Source organism: Nothobranchius furzeri, chromosome 1, assembly GCF_043380555.1.
Source record: "Nothobranchius furzeri strain GRZ-AD chromosome 1, NfurGRZ-RIMD1, whole genome shotgun sequence".
NCBI classification, from domain to species: Eukaryota; Metazoa; Chordata; class Actinopteri; order Cyprinodontiformes; family Nothobranchiidae; genus Nothobranchius; species Nothobranchius furzeri.
Window position 1 is genome coordinate 72137576 of NC_091741.1, and position 19193 is coordinate 72156768.

The 19193-nt window shown below is 42.8% G+C and overlaps 1 protein-coding gene across 1 annotated transcript in view; it reads right to left on the reverse strand.

Annotated features, from left to right (window-relative positions):
• Positions 1 to 19193, reverse strand: part of fat4 (FAT atypical cadherin 4) — a 145240-nt gene that overhangs the window by 32174 nt on the left and 93873 nt on the right. The gene's annotated exons all lie outside the window — the stretch shown is intronic.

The following is a 19193-nucleotide window of genomic DNA, read 5'->3' on the forward strand; positions in this document are numbered from 1 at the left end:
TGTAATCTCCATGTTGAGTATCTATTTTAAGGTGCTTAGCGGTGAGGCATTCGGTGCAATCTGAGTGAAGGAAAATGCTGCTTTCAGCAAAAATCTAACCAAATTCCTCCCAGAGCGGGTGATGGAATGGGCCTGGCCGGGCCCTGTGGGGCTGGATTTTAATCAAAAGCAGATGAAAATGAACCCTAATGCAGAAAAAAGAAAAAGAAAAAAAGAGATTCAGACATCTGTCTTTTTGAGCTGCCCTTTCTAATCCTTCCTCCATCGGTACGCTTAACTGCCTAATCTATATTCAAAACATAAACACAAGTTCAGCCTCGTTACCGAGAGCCACACTGTGGGATTTGGGGACATCTCTAAAAGCCTGGAGGTATTTTCAGTTCTTCATGATGTGCATATGCCTTACAGAGTAAATATCATAAGCACAGAGAGCACCTGAGGAGAAAGTGCAAGATGAGATCTGAAAGTTCTGAGAGGGATTGTCAGCTCCGCTAACATGAAGTTGTTCCCTTCTGCAGTTCTGTTTAGGAATCTGTGTGAATATATCAATTATAATAGACAAAAACATACATGCTCCGTGTTACACAGCTGCTGCAAACACCAGATTCTTAAAAAATGTGCACCATGGGGGCCAGGATTAATAAGAGATGAAAAAAACATTTGGATGGAGGCCACAAAGCGACTCTTTTAATACTGTGAAAAATCCAAACATACAGAATCTGAGAAAAGGGGCTGCAGAAGATGGTGGTGGTGGAGGGGTGTCGGAGGGAAAGCTGGAGCAAGTCTGACTTTATTGCTCAGCCAGCAGATTGTTTTATAAATAAGAGAAGAGCAGGACGTGTTCTTGTTTTCCGCTACTTTTTTGAATAATAATCACTGCTTCAGCCTCTGGAGACGAGATTTGATGTTAAAATGACCCCATTTCTTTCACTCTTGTGCCAGTGAAGAAGCATGAAGTAGAAATACTCAGGGTTTAACTTACAGGGGAGCTAAGGGGAGCTCAAGGGAGCTAAGGGGAGCCCGACTCACCTAAAAGGGTGATGGATTACTCCGTAAGCCATCAACTGACACACCAACAGGCATTGCTGGCATGGACCCCCACGCATGGATATACCCTCCCCCACCCCCACGGATGTTGGATGGACGGAACACTCCCATGTTACGGAGGGTGAACACCCACTTTCACATACATACATATATACATACATACATACATACATACATACATACATGTTAGTCTTCTAGCTTATTGAGCCCTTATTTAAAATCTTACATCTGGCTAAACTTTCAAACTTTATCTTCCGAAGTGTCAAATAAGTAGCAAAATTATTATTTTTGTCTAAGAGACCAATCCCAAATATGACCCCTGAGGTTGAAAACCGGTCTTAAAAGCTGGATGCATAGTTGTACCAGGACCATACAACAATTAAACTGGAATGTGCAGAACTAAGGGCCTAAAGACACTGCTGAAAGGGCCCTTGAGCCAACAATAAATAAAACCAACAAGTGCTACTCTGCTGTTAAGTTACTGACACTAAACTCTGAACCTCCTGTGGGCTGAAAGTGAAAACAATTTCCCAACAAACATCAACAGATCTTAACATAATGGTGGGGTATGTAGACCTCCGCAGCCCGTTTCAGGAAGGTAAGGGAATTCCTCGCAAAATGAGATTTGATTTAGTTTACTGGAACCTCACATCACAGCCCGGTTTTGTGATAATAAACAGACATTTGACCTGAAGCTTGTAATGCATCCTGGTTTTCTGGTTAGAACAGAAGTGGCTAACATGCACGGTTGGAATAAACACAGCTGAATTCCAGAAGCTAAACAAATGACACAAACAGAGGCATCAGTAAACATGTTTTACCCTAAAAGAGAAGCAGAAACCATACAACACTAATCTATGGTGACTCATCCACGCAGTGAGTCAACTATCAAAGACTTAGATGACTTTGATGATCTCCATGTTTATAACCATAAATAGGCAAAACTGATTTGAGGCATTATTCATTTCTTTCTTTATTTTGTTGAGTATTTTTCTTTAAGTTTTTTTTATATCTTTGGGACTCTGATAACTCAGATTTACACAAGGACTTCTAACCGCAGGTTTAGTGCTAGTTGGACGTAAATATCTGCACCAGTAACAAAATCTGAACATTAACCCTCTCAGGCTCAAATTTTAACATTGCAAATCTGCAACGCCTGCCTCCAGAGGGTTAACTGTGGTTGTAGCCAAAATGAACAATCAATGATGAACAAGAGTCTGCTTCTAGACCTGCAGAAAGAGAGAGAGAAAAAAGAAGGGGACACGCATCAATACAGCAAGAGTAAACATCAACATGATGAGGAAATATAAAATCAACATTGTTCTACTGAACAATCACACGATAATAAATCACAGTGCATTTAGTGCCAACCACAGCCTTAAGACATGTGTTGAACATGCCCAAGTCCATACTTAAGAGAGCATCATGTGAACACCTGTGTACGTACCCGCGCTTGTATACGTAAGATTTCTCTATAGGGGCATCCAATAGAGAGTTTGAGGGGCCAAAGATCTACCCCCCACCCCCACCCCCCACCCCCCAAAAAAATGTGTAGGAGATGGAGGGAACTCCAAGTCCCAGGAACTGTCCCAGAGTGCAGGGACCCCAGGGAGACTGTAACCAGAAAAGCCCCGGCTCCCTCTCGAGAGGCACAGAGGATTGCGCCGGGGGGTCACAACCAGCAGCTGGCAGAGTCCTGGGAGATATCAGCGTCAAGCCCACAGACCCGCCCACAGCCTCCCACCCTAGCCGGCCGAGCCCGGAACCCAGTGACCCGGGACCCAGGGGCAACCAGCCCCGCCGGGGACCCAACAGAGCCCAGGGACTCAGATCCCACCAGGCTGCCACCAGGATCGATCAGGCAGACTCCAAAAATCTTAAACCCCCTGACCCAGGAGCCACGAACACTCTGGCAGACCAAGGCACCAAACTCCACACCAAACGTGGCAGGGGGAGGCGAAGATGTGTAGTTGCACAAGAAGTTCGAGGAGAGGGGAGGAGTCCAAGACCCCTCCTGACATGTACAGCCATACACTGACACAGTCACACACTCCCTCCGTCATGCTCCCACATACGCATACAATCTAAGACTTAGAAAAATGAATGCTAGACACCCACGTATGCTCCCCATACACACCCTATTCACTCTGGTCCTGGTACTGCTGCACAAAGTTCCCAGAGTTCGCCCTTTTCTGCTGGGCTGATGATGAGCAGGCACCCCCGCCCAATGCTGAGCAAAGCATCCCACCACCCCAGACCCCAACAAGATGGCCAGCTCCCCCTTCTAGTCTCCAGCCCCGGGAAGCCAAACAACAACAGAGGTGTGCTAAGACCCCTAGACTCCCTCCGCCTGCTCCAATACAGTGTTAGTGCGTGTTGGTGAGGTGTAATCCATGGCTGTGGTGAGTGGGCAGTGCAGGCATCGTCTGGCCTATGCCAGCTGATACAACCACACAAACCCTCTTCCCCCCCCCACAGCCCTTTGTGTCTAAGTGCAGTTTAAAATTGGAAGTGGGCACCGGCACTCGGGATGAGGCTGAAAGATCCCCTTGCCAAATGCTGTTGAGTGTGCTCCCTCCCAAGGCCCTAAGTGTGTGTTTGCATTGAATGTCGTTGGTGAAAGTATTTAATGTGCAAATAAAATTGTGGGGCAGGCTGCCACAGGAATGCAGAAATGAGATCCATACCGGCACCGCTGACTTGCCCACCCCTCAAGATCCTATGCGCATGATTGTGTGACGATGTGAAGGAGCAGGAGGAGGAAAATGTGTGGGGATGGGGAGGAATGGCTGGTTGACCTAAGCCCTCCAGGGAGTCAGCTCTCCCACTGACCCCAATAGGCACCTCTGTTCCCAAAATGCCCCCAGGGCATGGAGACCCCAACCTATCTCGCCAGGGCTCAAAGCAGCAGCATCACAGAGCCCCACCGAGTCCGAAGGCACCAACCCAACCCCACCCCAGCAGAATATCTACTCTCATCCCTGCATTTGCACAACTTGCAGAATATGTAAGACATGAGACATCCAGGTAAGGTTGGGTCCTCCTCCTCCTGTACATCTCCTTCCCCCATGATGAGACAGAGTTGTTATTGTCTCAGAGGAGCCAAGGTCCACCTGAGGCCCCTGAGCCTGGGCCACACACTGCCGCTTGTTCCTGCCTTCTTCCTGTCATGAGCTGGGGTGAGTGCTCTCATTCACCTAACCATCTTTGAGGCTCTTGTCAGGAGAGGGAGTGCCCCAGCTGTTCCTAATCAGCAATCAGCGGGGTGTTTTCCTATTTAAGGTGGATGGAGGACCCAATTCAACACCGGAAGATTGCCTCAGCTTGGTAGTACCCCGTCACTTGAGTTAACCTCTTGTATCTCTAGGATTCTTGTGCTTTAGTATTTTTGCTCTAGGTATTTTGGAATTTTTGACTTTTGCTACCGTCGGGAGCTTATTATGGATTACTTCCCTTCTTCAGGATTCCCGCTTGTTCTCTGGTCGCTTGCTTTTGGATACCTAAACAACTCGAGGATTTGGATACTCAGCATGTGGACCATCTCACCAATCTCCATAACCCACCTCTCTCATCTCAACCCAGTGCCCCATCCACCAGGACACCCCCCAGCTCTCTACCTGCTCCCTCCTCCAGCCTGCAACCTCTCGTCCCACAGTAAGTTCTGCTGAACACCTCTGCCTAAAATGGACCTCTGAATCAGAATCTATGCTCACCTGTGCTCTCCCTCCTCCAGACGCTGAGCTGTCATAGCAGTACCAACCACAGACTTATCTGTGCATCCTCAGTTCCTTCTTTAAAAATAAATCATTTTTACCCCCGCTCTTGGTCTGTGTTGCATTCTGAATGTCTTGCGTTAGGTACCTTCCTCCAAACATGACACTTCCTGGCAGCTTACGAGTCAGGACCCCATCCCCAAGTCCCACCCAGATCCCCACACGGGGCGCGTCAACCCCACACCCTGAGCCCCCAGGCCCCCACCCAGGCCAACTCAGGAGCGATGCAGCCACCAGGCAACAACCCATGGCCGCCGCCGAGACCCCCCAAGGGGCCCCACTCACAAATGGCAGTAGTCCACCCCGAGGCAACCCAAGCACCTCCAGAGGGGAGCAGCAGCCCCCCAGACACCCCCCAGTGAACCCACCTTCAGGGAATGTCCGCATACTCCAAACTCAGACCCTCCACCCCATCACCCACATCACCCCGCAGGACAATATCAATCGCTCCCTATCATCGCTATATGATGGAACTGATCAAAGGAGCCCAGATAAATTGACTTGAAGTGGAAGCAGAGGCTGCTTCAAGTGCAATATGATCTAACAAAATATTTATATACAGGTTGATGCAAAGAGCATCTCTATTTTTCCAATTCATGAGGATAGTTTTCTTAGCGATGCATATGGCAGTCAGAACAAAATGAACCAACGGCGTTTCAATCGGGACATCGTCCAGGTTTCCTAGCAAACAGAGGTGGAAGTTGGCATATGACATTTCAGACACTTTGACAGTTCTTCACATTCCCTACCCCCAAAATCCTGGACAGGTGGACAGGACCACAGTGTGTGGATGTAATTGTCAGGAATGTTGTTTGTGCAACGTGTGCAGGTGTCAGACGGCACAAACCCCATCCTGAACATCCGATGACCTGTATAGTGTACTCTGGGTAGAATTTTGTACTGAATTAATTGTAAATTGGGGTGTCTGATCGTTAAAAGTTTTTAAACAAGTTTGGGACCAGAAGTTCTGGTCAAAGCTGACTGATAGATCCACCCCCCATTTTTCAATAGGGATTGATATTCTATGGTATATTTTGGACAGTGTCTTATATACTTGTAATGTCCAGAAATGGTCACTTTTCACCTACATATTGACGTACACAATATCTGGTCATCTACAGACCTAATTTCATAGTGGAGTTTCTATGCTGTCTTCTAAAGCCCAGAAGATTCTGCAGCCCTTGTTGACATTTCAGGGGGAACAAGATGTCAGCCTATGTTCCCAAACAAAGCCTTCTTTTGATAAGACTGCAGGATTGCACACTCTCATGAAAGAAGAACGTTTACGAGTCATAAGTTAAATAATCATTAAATAATAACATGGCTGAATGAACACATGTTATATGAATAACTAATTATATAATGAAATGGACAATATGGTTAAATGAAATGTTTTGATTAATCTGTGCTTAACTTACTGAAGTTGAATTTAATATTATTATTACATTGAAAGATTAACAAGGATGAAATGAAATATATGACCCATATAAGTAAGTAAGTAAGTAAGTAACTTTATTTGTATAGCACCTCTCACAGACAAAAAGGTCACAAAGTGCTTCACAAGTTAAAAGGCAACAACATATAAATACAGTAAAATACAGCCACAATATACAGTGTCAAATAAAACCAATCTGAATGAGACTAAGTTTAAAATGCCTGGAGAAACAAATGGGTTTTAAGATTGCTCTTAAAAACATCAACTGAGTCGATTGAGCGTAAAGACAGAGGTAGCTCATTCCAGAGCCTAGGAGCGACGGCCTGGAATGAGCGATCTCCTCGTGTCCTGAACTGAGTACGTGGGACCATTAAAAGGTTTTGATCCATAGATCTCAGCCTGCGAGAAGGCGTGTAAGGGCAGAGCATGTCTCGAACATACAATGGAGCCAGACCATGCAGCGCTCTGAAAGTCAGCACAAGAATTTTAAAATTTATGCGAAATGTGATAGGAAGCCAATGAAGAGCTTTTAAAATGGGGGTAATGTGGGCCCTTCTGTTGTCACGGGTCAGAATTCTAGCTGCACAATTCTGGACTTGTTGTAAGCGGGACAGCTCTTTTTTGTTTAGACAAGAAAATAAACTATTACAGTAGTCTAAACGGGATGATGTAAACGCGTGAATAATCAACTCAAGATCAGCTTTAGACACCATTGTTCTGAGTTTAGAAATTTGTCTCAAGTGGTAAAAACAGTTTCTAGTTAACTGCTTTGCGTGATGTTCAAGAGACATTCCCTTGTCAAAGAAAACTCCAAGGTTTCTAAGGGTAGGTTTTACAGACAAGCTCAGATCACCTAACTGCTGGTGAATCCCTGGAGCAGCATCATCGGGGGCAATCACCAGTACTTCAGTTTTGTCTGAGTTCAGCCGTAAGGCATTTGCACCGAGCCACTGTTTGATTCGCTCAAAACATGATAATAAAGAATGCAATTTTTTACGTCAGAAGGCTTGAAAGAACAATACAGCTGAAGATCATCAGCAAAGAGATGATAGGAAACATCATCGGCAAACTCCTGTATTAGGTTTCCTAAAGGAAGGATGTACAACAAGAACAAAATCGGGCCCAAAACTGAGCCCTGGGGTACTCCACACCGTAGATCAGTTGGGTCAGACAGGATCTGGTTGACTGAGACACTTAGGCTTCTCCCGGATAAATAGGATGTAAACCACGCCAGGACAGAACCTGACAACCCAACCAACTCGCGGAGCCTACTCAGCAAGATCTCATGGTTAACCGTGTCGAATGCGGACGAAAGGTCTAGTAAAACTAGGACCGTGCATTTCCCAGAGTCTGCGGACATCAAGATGTCATTGGACACTTTAAGCAGCGCAGTTTCCGTAGAGTGGTGCTTACGGAAACCGGACTGAAACCTGTCAAAGATATTGCGATCCTGTAAGAAGGAAACCAGTTGTTCAGATACCACTTTCTCTAAGACTTTGGACAGGAAAGGGAGTTTTGATATCGGTCTAAAATTTTTAGGATCTGTTGGATCCAGATTAGATTTTTTGAGTAGGGGTTCCACAAAAGCATGTTTAAAACAGCTAGGGAAAACGCCAGAAGAAAGGGACAGGTTAAACATTCTGGTAACCCAGGGACCAATGGCATCAAATACTTTTGAAAGGAGTTTACAAGGTAAGACATCAGCCAGGCAAAAAGAGGGCTTCATTGTGGTTACCAAAGCTAAAATATCATCCTGTGTTACAGGTGAGAAAGAGGACCACGCGTGCGCAGGGAGTTCATCAATATCATCATTACATGACTGAAAAGATGGGAGTTTGTCTTTGATATTTTGAATTTTATCAACAAAGTAATTAAGGAATTTGTTTGCATCTGCTTTGTTGAAAACAGGTGTAAGAGGCGCAGCAGGAGCCACAATAGAGCTAATAGTGTCAAATAAAACTTGTGGTTTTTTCTTGTTTTGGATAATCAGTTTGCGGAAGTATTCAGACCTGGATTTTTTTATCAGCTCATTTAGAGAAAGCATAAGGTCCTTAAGGTACAGCCTATGGACCTCGAGTTTAGTGGACTTCCACAGGCGTTCCGTTTTCCTGCACAGTCTTTTAAAGTTCTGAATGCTGTCATTTATCCAAGGAGAAAATGGTTTCCGAGTTACCCTGTTAGATTTAAAAGGAGCAACCACATCCAAAATGGATTTACAGCGACTATTTAGGCTGTGAATAAGGCTGTCCACATCCTGAGATTCCAAAAACAAATTGGAGTCAAACATCTCAATGAATCTAGCTGCTGTATTCTCTGAAATAATGCGCCTTTGTGGGATGACCACAGAAGGCGTAGACTCAAGATTAAAGTGTAAATCAAATAAAACACAGCTATGGTCACTCATGTGGACATCCTTCACACAAAGATTGGAAATATTCAGATCAAGGGAAAACACAAGGTCTAGAGTATGGCCTTTTTGATGGGTGGGGCCAGAGACATGCTGCTCAAAATTGAAAGATTCAGTCATTGTTAAAAGTTCCACTGCTGGGCCAGAAGTGCTGTCATCAATATGAATATTAAAATCTCCCAGAATTAAAACATTTTCCAGCTTTATGATAGAAGATAAAAAATCACTAAAATCCTTAAGAAAAGCTGTGGCTGGTCCAGGTGGGCGATAAATCAGCACACAGTAAAATGGAATAGATGAACCAATCTTGATTGTCTGTGATTCAAAAGAAGTAAAAGCTTATATTTAATCAGCACACTGACTGGACTAGACACATTCACCATATCTCAATGACGCAAGTTATAATCAACGTCACGGCACATAGATATTTTCTTATCCACAAAATCAGCATCTTCATGTCTGAGGGAGGTGTGTATCTGGGTTTGTTGGCAAAACCCATTTACAGGGCAAGTTCTGATCCATCAATAAACCAAGATATGGCCATTATTTTAAAACAGCATCACTCCCTGAGTGATTCAGTTGAGCCTAACTCTGACTGGCCATCGGAGGGAAACTCTGCTCCCATCGAATCTTTGACAAGCTGTCAAAAACCTTTTGCATGCTACAGCTAATCGCAAATGGTTCCTTCGGAATAAAGCTGAACCAACTTCAACTCCTTAAGAGTTATTCCTACGATGGAAATAACAACTGTCATGACCTGGAGACATCTTGAGACCGGTCTAGTCGGCACTGCGGTTTCTTCTACGGACTTCGGTACCTCTGGGGTCCCCGGACCTCAACACATTTCGGATCTACCACGGGGGTCTCCGATCAAGGTACATGGACTCGACAGATTGCGTTTAATGTGTTTTTGATAAGAACCAACTTTGTTAGTTTAATGTAGACCAAATTCACTCCCACTCAGAACTCAGTTTCTTCAGATATGAAGGTTCTGATAACCTCACATTCACACATCATCACACCTCATATCCCATCCACTTAGATCCATTCATCACACAAAGTGTCCTAGTTGTCATGTTTTAACAGTTTCAAAAATAAATGTCTTGCTTTTTGTAAACTTGACTCTCTTCTTGAATTAATACGAAGCGTCTGGCAATCCCTAAATAAACAAAGAATTCTAAATCTTCTGGTTAAACATTCAAAGACCAATCAGACTGGATTTCCATATTTATATGGAAATTCACCTCATGTTGGTCAAAGTGTAAGGTAGTCTATCAAGCTTTAAAAGCACCCAAATACATATGTATGTTACTCCTACATACTTTAAGTAGTTTGGGGTGTTTGAGATTACAGAAGTCTAATACCCTTGGTGGTGTTTGTAATTATACTTTATTAAGCTTATATTTTTGTTTAACTGCAGATTTAATTTGGTGATATTCTAAAAAGCTATTCTTATCTATCCAAAATAGAGCTCCGGGAGTTGACGTCACTTCTCCCGGCATGCAACACTTCAAATCGAAACGGCACCATATTGGCAGGCAGAAGCCCGCAGCTGGACTATTTGTTATTGTCAGAAAACTCAAATGGGAAATATGGTAGATTCCTGTTGTGCCCCAAAATGCCAGAACAGATGGGGACAACATAAGGAATAAGCCATCTACAGGATTCCCCAAGATCCGGAGCACCGCAAACATTGGATCATTGTAATAAAACGTGCTAGTGACCGGGCTTAAATGAAACTGTGGGATCCCGAGAGTAAAGGTTTTCGCTTATGCAGCGACCGCTTCATATCAGGTACTTAAACCAATGTTTCCTCAGCTGTGTATGGTATTTATTTTAAATGCTTTTATTACGATTCTTAGTGGGCTTCCTACACTTATTTTGGCGTGGCTTTTTCCGTCTTATTACTCATAGCAACAAGTAAACATCACGTAAAATGTTGCCTCGTGATTTCTACATGCTGCCGTTTACGTGTTTTATGATCACAGCAATTAACCGGCTAAGCTGTATTTCATTTTTAAGCAATGGTTGATCAATTGTCAGATCACACATAAAAAGCACTTTGGATTGCTATTATCTGTCTCACCGAGACAGCTCTCAAACAGATCCTGGGACGCTCCTGCCTGACATTTTTTTTTTCACGGAAAAAAATCAGACTAGAAGAGATGGATAGATGGATAGATAGATAGATGATAGATGGATAGATAGATAGATGATAGATAGATAGATGATAGATAGATAGATAGATAGATAGATAGATAGATAGATAGATAGATAGATAGATAGATAGATAGATAGATAGATAGATAGATAGATAGATAGATAGATAGATAGATAGATAGATAGATAGATAGATAGATAGATATGATAAATTTTATTGTCCACCTCAAATTGAGGCAGAAATTCACCTTTGACATGGCTCACCTTACAATACAATCCACATCACATTCACACAAATATATAAAAAGATAATTATAAGGTAGTAGAATGTTATCATCATAAAAAAATAAAACTTTAAGAATTCAAAATTGTAATTGCGGTGGGAACAAATGATTTCTTATAGACACCTTTCTTGGCCCTGAACCTCCTTCCTGATGGAAGTAACTGAAAATGTGGGTTCAATGGATGGGTTGAGTGTGCACTGATCAGGGCAGCCTTCCTGTGCACTGCTCGCTCGTGAAGAACAGAAAGTGGGACCTGAGGTGAACCTGTGATTTTGCTGCCTAATTTAACAATGCGAGAGAGTTGTGTTTTGTTTTTAACTGTAAGAAAGTTATACCAAGCTGTAATATTGAAAGTTAGAATGGATTCAATCAGTGATTTATATACAATTGTTAGGATGTCCTTGTTCACACTGAGTGCTCTTAGCTTCCTTAGTAGGTGGAGTCTTTGCAGTGCTTTCTTGTAGACACCATTGCTGTGATTTGCAAAGGACAGGTGGTCATCAGTTTCTGTTCCCAGATACCGGAATGACTGAACCTGCTCCACAGGCTGACCCTGTATGCTGAGGGGTTTGAACAGGGATGTGTCTGCCTCACTGACTGCCCCACAGCACATTTCTTTAGTTTTTGAGATATTCAGCCAGTTACCTGTTCAAGTTCAATAGGTGGCAAACAATGTGTTGCCATGGCAACGGATTAAAGCAGCTCCCCTTTCAGCTGATCCTCTTATTCGAGGAGACAGCGAGGTGCCTGTATCACTTTAAATTAAATTAACTCGGACAAAGTATGTTTGACAGTCAACATGCGGCTAATGCTGTTGTTTTTTGTTGATCAAAGATGTTCTGTGCAGGCTGGAGCTGCTCGCCTGATACTGTAAGTGGCTCTGGGAGCTAAGTGGCTTTGTCAACAAAAGCCATTAGGTCTTACCGAGAGCCTGAGCACATGAAGAAAATATTTGTTTCTGACATCAAGCCAGCTGCTGTATTATTCTAAACTATAACAGCCCTCTGCCACACAGAGCGCACTGTGGTTGTGTTTCAATAGTATTTGTTTCCACACTGAGAGCGGAAGCAGGCCAACCTACAAGGGTGGGCCTCTGATTGTTGAACACGCTCCTTCCACATATTTGGACAGGATGTGATGTCACAACCTGTTTACTGCCTTGGGAGAATTGACAGCCTCCTCTGCCGGGACATTTGGCTTCCACGGCTGTCCTCGAACACATCAAGGACTCTGAGACACAGGACGCTGTTGCTCCAGTTAATTCTCTGTAAACCCAGATTCACTACCCCCTCAGTGAAGCCTCAAATAATCCCAAAACCCCTTGATGCTCCTTTATTCAAACCTGAACCTGTGTTGACCCCACTGTTACGACCAGACGTGGGCCAAAACGGAACACTTTTCACATCTTTCTTGGTGCACACCCTCCCAGCATCACACGTCTCCATGCGGCTCTCCTCAGCCTCCTGCAGATATCACATATCCCCTGGCAGCTGTTCCTCTCAAAACCTCCTCCTCTGAGTGTAAATAGTTCAGATATATCTCGTTACATTGCGTGGGATGGCAGATTTAGACGAGGAACACTATATCTTGGCAGGTACGCTAACGTGTGTAAATGTCAGTTGTTTCAAATAGTTTTAGTTTAGGTGAGACATTCTTAAGATTTATGTAGCAGTGGCTGCTAAATAATGGAGACAATATCTCCGCTGTTTCCGAATCTTAAATTATCTGCTGAAAGCCGTACCTGTGATAGAAGAATGAAGCAGAGGGAATTTTTTTATGCACAAAATAACCCCCATCCTCTTATTTTATGGAGGAGTGACTCAACAGGAGAGGAATGCTCTCCAAGAGTGCTGAGAAACACCGGGATCTCCTCCATCTTTGTTGGAATCTGGCAGAGCGGAGGGAAGACTGTCAGGGAAAATGCGAGATAACTGCAGCCAGGGTGGGTGTCACACCTCAAACACGGTATGGCAGGGAAATATGCCTAAATCTGGAAGTGCGTAATTTGGCTCACCGCCGTGAGGAAAGTGACATCATCTCACCATGGAAAAAGAGCCGATGGAAACTTGCAGAGGGAAGTCAGCTGCCTACCCGTGGCTGCCGTTCACTGTGGTTAGACAAGTATTTTTCCATTGGCAGATTCGGTCTCTATGCCCTTTATTCTCTCTCTTTTTCTGGTAGGATAGGCTCCTACAATTTTTTTAAAGGAGCAGATTATAACAGCTAGTTTATTTTACCTGTTGCCCTTGAAAATGTACAAAAAGACCGATTCATTACATTAAAAATGCTCTGAATGAATCTATTGTGTGCAAAGGCCATTAAGGTTTTTACAATGCCTGCTGGTGATTAGGAGACATTTAGGATGCTGTTAACATGTTTTTATCTGAATCACTAATGCGTCTTTAAGGCTGTGGTTGAGTCACTGAACAGCCAGTACAGGTGATCAAATCAAACCTTGTCTGTGTATGTTTTTACTCAAACCCCTCCTTTCCACCAGACACGAAAGCATTGAGTAATGGTCGAAAATGTACTTCACAGCAATACATGCTGCACTTCTAGAACGCTTCAAACTCCACAGTTCGGATCAGGTCTGTCAGGAAGTCAAACACGAAAGCAGTGTTTAAAATCTGGAAACTTTCAAAATAAAAGCCAAAGAAAGGTTTACAGTTGCTTAACTAGTAAAAAACGTACATCATTTCCTGTGAGACCTCTGTAGCCGAGGTAAACAGAACAGAAATTGACCACAGACCATTTAGGATACATGCTGCCTTCTTTATCCTTGCTTGCTATTGTGTGAACTCCTGAAATCACGCTTGGAGTTGCAATTCTCCTGTGATTTCGTAACCTCGCGGACACCGCTTACATGGCGAGTGGAAAGGCTGGCTAAGACTTATTTTACCATTGTGGCGGAATATCTTCCAAACCATTAGATGGAATTTACTGAAACTTTCTGAGAATAATCATTAGAGGAACAGCTAACATACAACCCAACTAATTCCATGCTGTCATTCTTTTTTTAAAACACAGAAACAGTTTTGTTACCTGTTTGGTCGCTACATTTCGTCTGCGGCTGCAGACTTCCTCAGGCTGACGCTGATGGAGGCGTCACTTCCTTCTCTGTTTATCCGCGGGCAGCAGTGGACGTTGTTGCCCTCGAAGGAAGTGACGCCTCCATCAGCGTCAGCCTGAGGAAGTCTGCAGCCGCAGACGAAATGTAGCGACCAAACAGGTAACGAAACTGTTTCTGTGTTTTAAAAAAAGAACGACAGCATGGAATTAGAACCACGACACAGCAAGGACACGCCTAAGATATACAACCCAACTGAAGATTGCTACCATAACTAACCCTAAAAATCAAACAAAAAAATAATCAGTTGCTTTTACAGACACACTTTCTGTAGTTTTCATTTTGTTGTGTTGACAGCTAATGTAAATCCCCTCCTCTGTTCTTTATACTCTTGAGGTTTCATTGAAGGGCAGGCTATACATGGACCATGTCATCAAAGGAACTTGATGTTGATTATAATCTATTTGATTCCCTGAAGAAGACTTAAACGCTAACTGACCAGGGAAACAAAGCTATTTCAATCTTTTTTGAAGATCGTGCCTTGGTGTCCAACGACATTTAAAGAAGCGCTTCTACATAACCTTTACGCCTTAGTTTTAACTGGCACAAAAGGCAGAAGTTGGTATGTGTTTCTCCATGGAAAGCTGGGCCTTGAATCTAAGAGGTTAATCTCAGGTCACAAGCCAGTAACTTATCAACGCTATCAATCAAAACTAATGTCGCGGATCTTTCATTATTTTTCTGACTGACTCAGTTGTGGATTCCTTAAAAGCAGCTGTGCCATGATTCTCTTGATCCAGCCAAGTTTTTAAATGTATTTGAAGCAAACTCATCTTTCACATGCTGAAAGGGAGTTTCCATGTCCAGAGAATTACAGTTCCTAAATGATCAAATACAACTGTAGATTTTATGGCTCCCTGTTTATAACAGGTGTAGCTTGGAGGAAATATGGAAGCAACGAATCCACCTTCAAAGCGTGGTTTTTCTACAGAGGAAGACTTCTCACTCAGATAAACTGTTTCACCTTCTCAGTGGCCTAGTAGTATGAGTGTCTGCCCAGGGACTGAGAGGTCAGGGTTCAAATCCGGTCGGGTCATACCAAAGACTTTAAAATGGGACCAGCTTTAAAGGGGGTGGGTTGGGGGGGTTAAACCGCCAAATATTTCCTGAGCGCAGCCACTGCTGCAGCTCACCATTCCCCATGAGGATGGGTCAAATGTGGAGATGTTCACCAGTGTGTGATGATGACTAATGAGACTTGAACTTAACTTTAAATACCAACACAGAGTGGGAAAGACATCGGTGTCAGTACTCATCATCATGCAAAGCAACTCAAGCTCAAAGTGTTCAAGCTGTGTTAAGATCCTTCTCTGCTTTATTTGATCTAGAAACACTATTAACATTTAATTAAACACAGAATCTTCTCTTCAGATCAGGAAATAACACAGTCCTCGCAGTGACAGCCAAACACTCATCCTTTTCATCACCGTTTCACAATAGTCCTTAAGGACCTTAAGTGGCAATGAGGGGACTCGAACCTGTCTGCTAACCTTTTACAGATGCATCTGCGATCAGATCTAAGAGTGTTGTTTCAGCATGGATCACGTTCAGAAAAACTGCATCCAAGATATCAAGCTGAGGCCAAAGCAGACCAGGTGACCATCTGCTGCCTCCTCCACTGAAAAGACCCACAGACACTTTTCTGTTTAAGCCTCTCAACCCAGAAAACACTGTCTAGCATCAACATATGGCAGAGTCTAAGCCCCTTATCAGTATACATTACCAACAAACAAATCACATTAACCTCCAAGAAGGTGATGTGGCCATGCTGTCAGACCCGGAGGGGGTACAACTACATGTGTTAATTACAGCTAAGCTCTGTGTTTTCTGACTGCTGCAGCTGTGAGCACCGTGCAGGGGTCCATCCCAAGCAAACAGCGGAAGCCCAGCTCATGGGAAAACCTTCCAGTCGAGGTGCTCGGTCTAAGCCCAGCTTAGATGCAGGTCTGAGTGTCTCTGCTGGCAAAACAGATAATCCCATCCCTTTAGCATATGATGTTTCATTGCATATAGAAGAGTGCTAAGCTTCACACATGAGGAATAAATCTGTGATGTCCAATCAACCCGGTTCACTCAGATGGGAAGTTCAGGACAGGCTGACTTAAAGAAGACAGATGAATGTGTAAATTTATTAGACAGCCCATCTGCAGTGTGAAGCTTAGAGGCTAAATGGTTAATTACAGTTTATGGACTGCAGTTAGATTGTGCTCTTAAGGGACAGCGTAAATAAAACACATCATTACTCGGGAGGGAAGAGAATTGGCTGCCAACTAGGCGAAATTGACATTTTTGTGCCTCTGAGAACCTGTTGCTTTGCGACAAAGCTTCTTTTAATGCAGCCCTCATGAAGACGCATGAAAGGCCTCGTGGAGCCGAGTGCAGGGTGCGAGCGGTCCCACTGCACAGTTTGCCAAACATAACAGAGTAAACAGAGGTTTTCTCACACTTAACAAGAAACAGAATGAAAGGGATATCCCAGCAGAGCACCAAGGGCTTTCATCCTGCAGAAAGCAAATGCATAGTTCTGATCAATTTAAATTTTACAAACGATTATCAAATTAAATGCATGTATCTCACTGGGATGCAGCTGATGGAGACTAGTTGGAGACACAGACGTATAAGAAGAAATGCTAAAAGTTACACAGAATCACACAAAAATGTTAAAACTCTTTTGAATTTGTCATAACTTGATATACTATTCGGCAATTTAGGCAAAATGTGCCTTAATTAAGTCTTAACGTCTTGGCCATTCATCCTGTTTAAATCTAATTTTGTCCAGGGAATGCCAGATACTTTGTTTAGATTCATGTCACCTACTCCTGTTTCACATCTCTAGCACTTTCTGACTCACGGAAACTACATAAAAAATGATTCATACAAGAAAATTTAAATAAAATGAATAAAAAACAGCTGAAGCTGTATTTCTTGCATAATTGTTAAAAAAATACTCAACTAAATTGCCATGAATGGATATAAGTGAATATGAGCCAAAGCGGTTTTCTTGATGCTGTAAATTATCTGACACATGGTGTGCATGATAATCAAAATATAAATATAACTAAATAAAATAAATAAAAAATGTAAATATAAATTCCTAATTAGTTTGCGACATCAATAGTAATCTCATTTGATCTGTTTCCAATAGTACACATGTTATTACAACTGTGTAGGCTGCAAAAAATATAAATAAATAAAAAACGGGCATAGCTGCTGACCCTGCGTTGACTCCAGTTGGCCCCTATATGGCGGCGACAACGTTACGCTTTCCAGCGCCCACTGGTGCATTTATGTGTTCATGTCTATGGTTTCTAATTTGTGGGTCTGAAGCTGAGATGTTTCAGAACCGCTGTTGCAGAGTTCATACTGTAGTGTAAGCGTAGTAAAAATTGCAAACTGAGTAAACATCACTAAATACCTTAAATGTGTCTCTCTTACTTTAATTTTATTTGCAGCACATTTGCTGACCTTTCACATAGTTACACTGAGTCTGCTACTATGTTTAAAGTTAAGTTCTAGGAACTGAAGAACCCTTGCAAAGGTTTTGAGACGTTTTGGAAATCTCAACAGCCACGTCCCAGCATGAGATTGGCTTTATGCCACTTACCATTTATTTATAAAGTGTGTCTGAAAGCCTTTAAATAAATAATTCACCACATATTACACATTTCTTAATGCAAGCATGAAAAAGGCAGATTGACAACAATAATGCTCTGTTTCTTCTCATATTTTAATGTCTGTGGTGAAATTTAATGAAGTGATTTGTTTTTTGTTTTTTTGTCTTTTTATTGCAGTGGTGCTTTTATTTGCTGTGTTTCTGTATATTTGAAAATCTCTGTCGAGAACTGACTCTGTGGACCAGAACCAACACATCATAACCAGTGTGAGACGTGGAAAATGTACATGGCAGCATGGCCCGCTCATAACACCACTCTATAATGTTCATACATGAACCGCATAAAGCCGAAATAAGACTTTGGAAAAGTGTTTAGGGGCAAAAAAAAATCCTACATGCTCATTCTCACACATGCTGTACTTGGTGAGTTCTTTGAGAAGGAAGAAGAAATGAATAGTTGGGAGAAAAGTCGAGTTTGGTGAGAAAGTGATGTGCTAACCAGGGCCAAAGAGAAACGGAGTGAATAAACATCATTAAAGCATGAATCCTGCCAGTGCTGAAGCCACCCCACCTTTTAAAGACCCCACCACTGCTTACCAAACTATTTACAAAACATTCAGATCCAGTGATTGTTAAATTCTTCAGCAGGGAATGGAAAAGAGTAAAAAGGCGATAGGAAAAAAAAATACTCTCCAAGACCGCATTGTTACTGCGGAGATTTTTAAGAGTTGATCCAGAATGTTACGGCTCTGTTAAAAGTTCATTTCAGGAACCTGATATTTTATTTGGCTAACTCCTTTGTTGCCACTAGACTGCAGAATTAGACTTTATTAAGGATTTACTGTCGCCAGCGTTGGACGATGATCTTGAAACACTTTGGCTGTGGTTTAATGCCACGTTATCCATGTTTTTTCTTAATTTGCTTTATTTCTGTTTGGCTCAAATGAAATGCACTGATTAAATGATTGGTGGTTTACTCATTTAAAACCTGATGGCAGTCAGGAGATTGACAGATAGCTTGTTATTTAAACCATTTGGAGGAAAAACATAAGACCTAAGGTTTTTATATTCACATATGCCTGTCAAAAGAATAAAAGATCTTGATTTTAAACAGAGATGGCCATTAAAATTCTTTATCTGCTAAGCAGCCATTTAGCCTCCAAAACTTCCCTTCCCTCGCTGCCCAAAGGGCCATATACAAACAGCATGGTACTATGGAGAGATGTTCTGGAAGGACGTGAAAGACGTGGGATTTCTATGGGACCGTATCGGCCATAAAAGGCAGAGGCTGAGGGATTTACCGTGCCTTCACTTTAATAAATGTAGGCACGTGCTCTGCATGTCAAT